We start from the raw sequence: 10550 nt of genomic DNA, 5'->3' as shown, positions 1-10550 counted from the left end.
AACAATTTACAGGATGGGAGAAGATATTTGCAAACTATGCATCTGACAAAAACCTCATATCCATAATCCATATGGAACTTAAATCAACAAGTGAAAATCAAATAGCCCCATTAAAAAGCGAACAAAGGACATGACAGACACTTTCTCAAAAGAAGACATACAAGCAGCCAACAAACATATGAAAAAATGCTCAATATTTTTCGAGTAATGCACATCAAAACCACAATGAGATACCATCTCACACCAATTAGAATAATTATTATTAAAAAGTTAGGCTTGACGTGATGGCTCATGCCTATAATCCCAGCACTGTGGGAGGCCAAGGTGGGTGGGTCCCTTCAGCTCAGGAGTTTCAAGATGAGCCTGAGCAACATGGTGAAACCTTATCTCTACAAAAAAATCTGAAAATTAGCCAGGTATGGTGGCACCTGTCCCTGTCTGTAGCCCCAGTTTCTTGGAAAGCAGAGGCGTGAGGATCACTTGAGCCTGGGAGATTGAAGCTGCAGTGAGCTGTGTGTTCAAGCCACTGCATTCCAGCCTAGGAGACAGAGTGACATCCTATCTCAAAAAAAAAAAAAAAAAAAAAAATCAAAAACAACAGATGATGGCAAGGCTGTGGAGAAAAGGGAACACTGCCACACTATTGGTGGGAATGTAAGTTAAGTTAGTTCAGCTACTGTGGAAAGCAGTATGAAGATTTCTCAAAGAACTTAAAACAGAGTTACCTTGTGACTTAGCAATCCCATTACTGGGTATACACCCAAAGGAAAATAAATCATTCTACCAAAAAGTCACACACATTCATATATTCATTGTAGCAAAATTCACAAGAACAAAGACATGGAATCAATCTAGGTACCCATCAGTGGTAAGTTGGATAAAGAAAATGTGGCACATATATATCACGGAGTACTACACACCATAAAAAATGAAATTATGTTCTTTGCGGCAACATGAGTGGAGCTGGAATCCATAATCCTAAGCAAATTAACGTAAGAATAGAAAGCCAAATAGCACATGGTCTCCTGTGTAAGCGGGAGCTAAACATTGAGCACACATGGATATCAATACGGGAACAATAGACACTGTGGACTGCTAAAGGGGGCAGGCAGGTCTGGGAGCATGGGTTGAAAAACTACCTATTGGGTATTATGTTCATGACCTAGGTGACCAGATACATACCCCAAACCTCCGTATCAGGCAATATTCTCATGTAAAACACCTGTACATGTACACCTTGTATCTAAAATAAAAGTTGAAATTAAAATAAAATAAAATGTAAAAAACAAAGCTGTATAATGCAGAGGGTTAGAAGTTCTGGTTGTGAGCATTTAATATGATGGGTAAGATTTCTCTCTACTGCTATCAAATTCCACTAGGTGAATACCCTATGGGTTGATTAATCCTCTATTCTCATTCAAGGATAAGGAAAGAAAAAACAAATTATATACAGTTGTGAAATAATGCTTCATAATCAAAGAAAGAGCAGGATACCGTATTTGGAAAAGAACCTAATGTGCAAGTTATTAAAAAATAAGAAAAAATGTGTTTGCGTGTGTGTTTGTATGTTTTTTTTTTCTACTGAAGCAAGAGAAGAGATGAGGATGAAGAACCAGTAGCGACTTACAGTGCACATGTGTTGTGATGATGATTAAGTTTCAGTATACATCATGTGAGTGAAAAATAAATAAATAAAAGAAAGAGAATACTTAAGTTGAGAGGACATTTTCCCAAAGACATTGGTATCTAAAAAGGGTGAGGTGACTGAGCAGTCATGAACGAATTGATAAAGATTTTTGAAGGCAAAGGTTGAAAATGACTGAAATTATACCTGATTTGACTTCTTCCTCAACATTACGACATTACACCTTATGTAAATGTTTCTGTCTGCATTCCTTTCTTTTGGTTTCAGAGGTTTTAGAAGCAGGGCATTTGGGAAGTGGGGGGTCTAAGGTATACTTGTGGCTAATCCTCTAGTGTAGTATACTTTGGCTGAGCAGTTGCAAAAATTTTGCAGTACTTCTTGTTGGGAAATCTTAGCAGTTGTTACATCATTGTGCAAAAGTTTTACTCTGTAAGTATTTAATTGTTTGGGAAAGAAGTGGGGGGAAAAAGTTTACCAGTCAAACACAGAAAACAAATAAGCTGATCCCAGTGGATTTTGAAACAGCATTTGAAGACAGCAAGAATATTTTAATTTACTTCTCTTAATGATGAAATCCCCAGGGTATAGCGTACTTTGGGGACGAAAGTTCTCCCAGAATAAAAAATGATATAACTGCTCCTGCAAATTTTAACACAAGTGATTAAGATGCTGGATTTATTCCAGAGTGGAATTTTACTAGTTTATTGGGAAGAAGATTAAGAATAAAATCAAGTCACTCCCAGAAAATCTGACCTCTTCTTTGTGCAGAGTCACAGATTGAGGAGGGAGATGGAATGCATATTTAAAAGGAGTACAGTTTCTACTCCATTTAAATTTTAATCCTTTTTGTCATCTTTAAAGAAGAAAAGATTTCATTAGAATGTAAGTTTAGGTCAATTTTAAAATCCATTTCTGTCTCTCTGTTTACTCTTTGAGAATACAAAAATGAATGAAATGTATTTATAGGAAGATGAAAATGATTGACATTTAAAATGTGACATGGAGGAATATCCAATATCAGATATTAACTGGTTAGAATACTGCATTAAAATCTAGCAACAATAATGGGAAATCTTGTAAGATGCACAAAGTGGCTATGATCAAGTTAAATTTGTCTTCAAGTCCAAAGAACTTTATTCTTCTCCTTAGTCCACGTTTATAGATGACTGTGCCCTGAGCAGGAGAGAGGTTCCGCACCCATTCTGGGAGTGGTGTCATCAGTATGGAACACTGCATCACAATGAAGGCATGAGGTGTGAAAGGTAATGAGATGACTATAAATAAGAGCATAATTTGCAGGTGTTTGAGAGCTGCTGTATTTAAGCTAACTTGGGCCCTACACAAAATTTATCTGGAATCTCATTGCTTTCTTTGTAGTAGCCTCTTTACTATTAAATGTGCATTTGAATTGATGGATTCTACACTTCAGAAACAGCATACAGGATTGGATTGGGACATTGAAAGATCTCCCATTATTATTGTAATGTCCCGATGGAATGCCACAGTGGTAAACTAATAATGGAGGCTCTAAATTCAGACATGGCAATATCTTAATCTCAGCACCCTAAGGAAGTAGCAGTGCTAGGACTGCTTCATCATCTTCCACAGAGTTTTGATTTCCTGCTCTATGAAATGAGGAGGGCCAAATATTTCTTATCCCAGCTTGGGTGGAAATCAAATGTATGGTCATTTGTAAAGAACTTGAGGCAGACTCTGGTAGGTCATGAATACTTTACAATTGTTGTTGTACAATATTCATTGTAGTTTCAGTCATACTCAGTCTTTAGCACTGCATGGTGGAAAGTGATTTTGTATTTGCCACCATTTCTATGGTCTTGGGTGAGATATCGTGGAGCCTCACCCACTTATAAAGGATGAAGGTGGGGCTCTCTTAGCTTCTTTGAATTTTAGAAATCTAGAACTCTAAATGCATATTTTGAAATTGTTCCTCATCCTTTACCTGCTGGGTTTTACACATCTCTTGCTTCTTGTTTTTATACTAGGCTGATTGTAGGTATTTTCTTTTTTAATTGCTGAAATAGTTGAAGGAATTGCTTTTGATTTTCATTATTTTTAGTCAGGTTTTGGATTATTTTTAATTACAAACATAATGCATGTACAGTTGCCCTTTGAACAACATGGGCTTGAACTCTGCAGGTCCGGTTTTACATGGATTTTTTAAAACAAAAATTACACCCAGTGTGCCTGCGTCTCCTGCCTCCTCTTCCACCTATTCCACCTCTTCTGCCTCTGCCACCCCTAAGACAGAAAGACCAAATCTTCCTCTTCGTATTCCCTCTTAGCCTACTCAACATGAAGACAAGAATAAAGACCTTTAAAACGATCCACTTCTACTTAATGAATAATACATGCATATTCTCTTTCTTAAGATTTTTAATACTATTTGTTTTCTCTAGCTTATGTTATTGCAAGAATACAGTATATAAAACATAAGCAAAATACGTGTTAATTGACTGTGTTAGCATCAGTAAGGCTTCCGGTGAACAACAGGCTATCAGTAGTTAAGTTTCTGGGGAGTCTAACGTTATACATGGATTTTCAACTGCTTAGAGGGTTGGTGCTCCTGACTCCTGTGTGGTTTGAGGATCAACTGTATATTTTCTCTTTGTAACAAAATCTAAAAATTGTAAGTAGGGCTAGCTTTGGTTACTCACTCAAATAGGGTTCCCTGCCCCTTTGTTCTCAGAGCTAATGACTGCTCATGTGGTATATATCCTTCCAGACACATTTATATATTATTTCTTTCCCCCATAGGTTATTGGGGAACAGGTGCTGTTTGGTTACATGAGTAAGTTCTTTAGTGGTGATTTTTTGAGATTTTGGTGCACCCATCACCCGAGCAGTATACACTGCACCTTATTTGTAGTCTTTTATCCCTCACCCCCTTCCCACCCTTTTCCCCGTTAGTCCCCAAAGTCCATTGTGTAATTCTTATGTCTTTGCATCCTCATAGCTTAGCTCCCACTTATGAGTGAGAACATAATGATGTTTGGTTTTCCATTCCTGCATTACTTCACTTAGAATAATAGTCTCCAATCTCATCCAGGTTGCTGTGAATGCCATTAACTAATTCCTTTTTATGGCTGAGTAGTATTCCATCATATATATATATATTTTTTTTTCTTTTATGTGCTTATTTTTATTTTTAGCTCCAACATATGAGTGAGAATACTGATGTTTGACTTTCTGTGCTTGGCTCATTTCACTTAACATGATGTCCTCCAGTTACCTCCATGTTGCTGCAAATGACAGGATTTCATTCTTTTTATGACTGAATAATATTTTGTAGTGTATATGTACTACATTTTCTTCATTCATCTGCTTATGAACAGTTAGGTTGATGCCATCTCTTGGCTATTGTGACTAGTGCTGCAATAAACATGGCAGTGCAGATAGCTCTTTGATTTACAAATATATTTTCTTTTGGGTATGTATCCAGCAGTGGAATTGCCAAATCATATGGTAGTTCTATTTGTGTTTTTTTGAGGAGCCTCTATACTGTTTTCCATAGTAGCTGTACTAATTCACATTCCTACCAAAAGAGTATGAGGGTTCCCCTTTCTCCAGATCCTCACCAGCACACATTATTGCATGACTTTTTGATAAAAGGCATTTTAACTGGAGTGAGGGGATATCTGTTTTTTTTTTATATACCCAGTAATGGGATGGCTGGGTCAAATGGTATTTCTAGTTCTAGATCCCTGAGGAGTCGCCACACTGCCTTCCACAATGGTTGAACTAGTTTACAGTCCCACCAACAGTGTAAAAGCATTCCTATTTCTCCACATCCTCTCCAGCACCTGTTGTTTCCTGACTTTTTAATGATGGCCATTCTAACTGGTGTGAGATGATATCTCATGGTGGTTTTCATTTGCATTTCTCTGATGGCCAGTGATGATGAGCATTTTTTCATGTGTCTGTTGGCTGCATAAATGTCTTCTTTTGAGAAGTGTCTGTTCATTCCCTATTTAACAAATGGTGCTGGGAAAACCGGCTAGCCATACGTAGAAAGCTGAAACTGGATCCCTTCCTTACACCTTCCTTATACAAAAATTAATTCAAGATGGATTAAAGACTTACATGTTAGACCTAAAACCATAAAAACCCTAGAAGAAAACCTAGGCAATACCATTCAGGACATAGGCATGTAGGCATGGGCAAGGACTTCATGTCTAAAACACCAAAAGCAATGGCAAGAAAAGCCAAAATTGACAAATGGGATCTAATTAAACTAAAGAGCTTCTGCACAGCAAAAGAAACTACCATCAGAGTGAACAGGCAACCAACAGAATGGGAGAAAACTTTTGCAATGTACTCATCTGACAAAGGGCTAATATCCAGAATCCACAAAGTGCTCTTACAATTCTTTAAGCTGCATCAATTATTTACTTAAAGTCTTCCTACTTTCATGATTGTAGGCTTTTATTATAAACTTCCCCCTTACTACTGCTTTTTTTTCTATTGCATACATTAGGTATATAGTGTTTTATTTTTAACTGTTTCCTTTGGAAAAAACAAATTCTTCTTAACTTCTTCATTGGCCCAATGGTAATTCAGAAGCATATTGTTTAATTTTCATACATTTGCATAGTTCCCGAAGTTCCTCTTGTACTGATTTCGAGTTTTATTCTATTGGGGTCAGAAAAATATATGTGATATTATTTCAATTGTTTTTAATTTTTTGAGACTTTTGAATTTTTTGTGGCCTAATAAATAGTCTATAAGGAGCTCAAACAAATTTTTAGCAAGTAATCATAAGAATAATCACATTTGAAAATAGGCAAAAGCTCTGTATAGATATCTCTCAAAAGAAGATATACAAATGGCAAACAGTTATATGAAAAAAAATAGCACAACATCACTAATCATCAGAGAAATGCAAACCAAAACTGCAATAAGATATCTCCTCACTCAAATACCATTTGACCCAGCCATCCCATTACTGGGTATATACCCAAAGGATTATAAATCATGCTGCTATAAAGACACACGCACATGTATGTTTATTGTGGCACTATTCACAATAGCAAAGACTTGGAACCAACCCAAATGTCCAACAATGATAGACTGGATTAAGAAAATGTGGCACATATACACCATGGAATACTATGCAGCCATAAAAAATGATGAGTTCATGTCCTTTGTAGGGACATAGATGAAACTGGAAATCATCATTCTCAATAAACTATCACAAGGACAAAAAACCAAACACCGCATGTTTTCACTCATAGGTGGAAATTGAACAATGAGAACACATGGACACAGGGAGGGGAACATCACCCACTGGGGCCTGTTGTGGGGTGGGGGAAGGCAGGAGGGATAGCATTAGGAGATATACCTAATGCTAAGTGATGAGTTAATGGGTGCAGCACATCAACATGGCACATGTATACATACGTAACAAAGCTGCATGTTGTGCACATGTACCCTAAAACTTAAAGTATAATAAAATATATATATATAAATAAATTTAGCTAATTAAAAAAAAATTAAATGACCTTCACGTACTATTTAAGAAGACCATTCTTACAAGAAAATCGTAATGCTGTCTTTATTATATCTTGTCACATATTTATAGTTAGGATTACTTAATTTAGGTAGTGTAAGGTAGAGTGTTAATATTTGTTATTTTTTCAAATGCATTCAAATATTATAATACCTTTTATGTTTAATTCATCGTTATTTTCCCAATTTGAAATAAACATTTATATTAAATTGGCATATGTTCATGAATCTGTTTTGGATCTTCTACTCATATTTCCGTATAGTCTAGGAACAACACCTTGTTGTTATAATTATGGTAGCTTTATAATCTGTGCAGATACCTGGCATAACACATCCCTTGTCTTTGGTTTTCTTTTTCAAAATTTTGTTGGCTATTGTTGAACATTTTTCTTTTTTATACATTTTTAAATCAAATTGTTTAATTATGTTTGGATTTCGGTTGGAGCTACATTAAATTTGTAAAATAATTTGGTGAGTATCTTAACCCAAATAGCCTAAGAAAACCAGGAGCAAGCCTTTTTCTCACCAAATCACCTTTATTGATCCATCACAATAAGGGAGACCACACAGCTTATAAACTACGGATGTCTCATTAAATGAAGGAAAGATAGTTATTATAGGATCATTGAGAAGGGCTGAGTTTAGGTAAAATTTATACCAAGCGAATTTTTGATATACCCCAAGCAAAGTGGGGTCGTCTATAAAGCAGTCAACATCAGTTTCAAATTACAAAGCAGACATAGGGTCCTTCTTCCTTTGGAATTACAAAGTTAAGATAAATGTGGAATATTACATCTTGAAGCCCCCTGTTTGATGTTCTGTATCTGTGTTGGAAATTAGACTGCTTTGCTGTGTCAAGGTGACTTAGATCTTCTAGAAGAGAGTAAGCTGTTTTATCTACTAATATAATTTAAAAGAAAATTAGATGGCCTACTAGTTTAGAATAGGAAGTCATACTTGAGTAATAAAATAGTAATCACTCAAAGAAAAGGGCTGTTGGGACACTTTACAGCTGCAGAATATTCCATGGAGAAACCTTGTTTCCTGTTGACTCTACAGTTGGATTTATCTAAGTCTGTTAGTCCAGTGTGAAGAATGGCCAGTTAGATTTTTACTTTCCCAATAGGAGCTAATTTATTGTTTTCCAAGAGAAAAAGACTCTTTATGACTAAGTCTTTTGATCCAAAAGAGATCAAAAAACAAAAATATTATGTTTTTCTGGCTTATTTTGTCATTTCTTCTTTTATTTCAGTAAACTTCCATTATTTGTATTTTTCTTCAAAGAAATCTTGAAAATTATTTGTTAGGCTTATTAATGGTTATTTTTTATCAATTCCAGTTGATTAATATGATTTTTGCTGAGATAATTTACATTTGATTATTTTTGATTTTCCATATTGATTTTCTATTCCACTACCTTGTTAAACTTTTATTATTTTTTTCTAAAAATTTATCTTAACAGTTGATTCTCCTTGGTTTTCTATGTGGGTGATTATTTTGCCTGCTAATAGTGACAGTTATTTCTTTCTACTTTTACTACAGTACTTATAGTTCATTTTTTTTTTTAGAATTTTACAATCTTTAATATAAATGTTAAATACATATGTTATGGACATCTTTAAATAGTGTCTGATTATAATGTGAATGTTTCTAATGTCTTAACACTACACACATTTTTTTTTCTGGAAGATTCTTTGTATTAAATTAAATAGTTATTTTTATTTCCAGTTTGGGAAAGTTCTTCTTGAGAGCTGCATTTCATCAAATTCTTGTTCAAATGCGACTGAAATAATAATAATGCTTTTTCCTATAATCTGTAAGGGTAGTGATTAATTTGTATAGGTTTATAATGTTTTAACCATTTCTTAGTTAAATCCCAATTTTCTCTTTAAAACACTGAAACCATACTACTCTTTAGAACTGTGATATATCTAATGGCCTAGCATTTTATTTGGGCTTTTTAAAAAATATCAATGTTTCTAAGTTAGTTCCACCTATATTTCTTTTCCTGTGCAATATGTTATGATTTTAAAAAATCAAAGTTGAATGCATGATCAGTTCTCTATTTTTCTCACTATAGAGACTAAAACCAACCAATGGCTGATGGAAATATACAAGGATCACAGAATTCATTTTTGTAGGCTTAAGGTATCATCTTCAGCTGTAAGTCTTCCTTTCCTTATCATTTCTACCTTTCTTACCTCATTACTATGACAGAAAACTTGCGCATGATTGTTCGCATCTGGCTCGATTCCCGCTTTCACACACCTCTGTACTTTGTCCTCAGCTACCTGTCTTTGTGGACATCTGCTTCTCATCCGTTGTGGGCCACAAGTTGCTCACTGACTTCTTTGCTGAAAGGAAAGCCGTCTCTTTCCTGGGCTCTCCCTTATAGCAGTGGTTCTTTGGGTTCTTCGTAGTCATTGAGTGTCTTCTCTTGGCTTCCATGGCCTATGACAATTATGTGGCCATCTGTAACCCATTGTTGTACTCAGTGGCCATGTAATAGAGACTGTGCATCCAGCTGGTGGTTGCACCTTATGCCACTGATTTCTTCAACACCATAACTCACACAACGGCTGCTTTTCAGCTTCCCTTTTGTCACTCCAACATTATCAATCATTTCTTCTGTGAGATGTCTCCTCTTCTTTCTCTCGTATGTGCTGACGCCCGGATCAATAAATTGTTAGTTTTCACTGTGGCTGGATCTGTACTAGTTGTCAGTAGCCTGACCATTATAATCTCCTATTTTTACATCCTTACTGACATTCTGAGGATCTGCTCTGCTGATGGGAGGAATAAAACTTTTTCCACCTGCTCTTCCCACTTAACAGCTGTTTCCATCTTTTATGGGTCTCTCTTCTTTAGCTACGTTCGACCAGGTGCAACTTTTTACCTGGAACTCAATAAAATAGTGTCGGTGTTCTATACAACATCCCCATGATGAAACCTCTCATCTACAGCTTGATAAATAAAGAAGTATCCTAGCCACTAGACCATCAGGGAAGTGGGGAAAGGATTTCCGGCTAGCCATATGTAGAAAGCTGAAACTGGATCCCTTCCTTACACCTTATACAAAAATTAATTCAAGATGGATTAAAGACTTACATGTTAGACCTAAAACCATAAAAACCCTAGAAGAAAACCTAGGCATTACCATTAGGGACACAGGCATGGGCAAGGACTTCATGTCTAAAACACCAAAAGCAATGGCAAGAAAAGCCAAAATTGACAAATGGGATCTAATTAAACTAAAGAGCTTCTGCACAGCAAAAGAAACTACCATCAGAGTGAACAGACAACCTACAGAATGGGAGAAAATTTTTGCAACCTACTCATCTGACAAAGGGCTAATATCCAGAATCTACAAAGAACTCAA

The 10550-nt window shown here is 35.8% G+C and overlaps 1 pseudogene; it reads left to right on the top strand.

The window, feature by feature from the left end:
* Positions 1-9287: 9287 nt before the first annotated feature.
* Positions 9288-10159, top strand: LOC100580329 (annotated as a pseudogene).
* Positions 10160-10550: the final 391 nt, after the last annotated feature.

The sequence above is a fragment of the Nomascus leucogenys genome, chromosome 4 (assembly GCF_006542625.1).
Source record: "Nomascus leucogenys isolate Asia chromosome 4, Asia_NLE_v1, whole genome shotgun sequence".
Classification (NCBI taxonomy): domain Eukaryota; kingdom Metazoa; phylum Chordata; class Mammalia; order Primates; family Hylobatidae; genus Nomascus; species Nomascus leucogenys.
The sequence above is the reverse complement of the archived record's forward strand: the minus strand, read 5'-3'. Positions and strand labels throughout refer to the sequence as shown.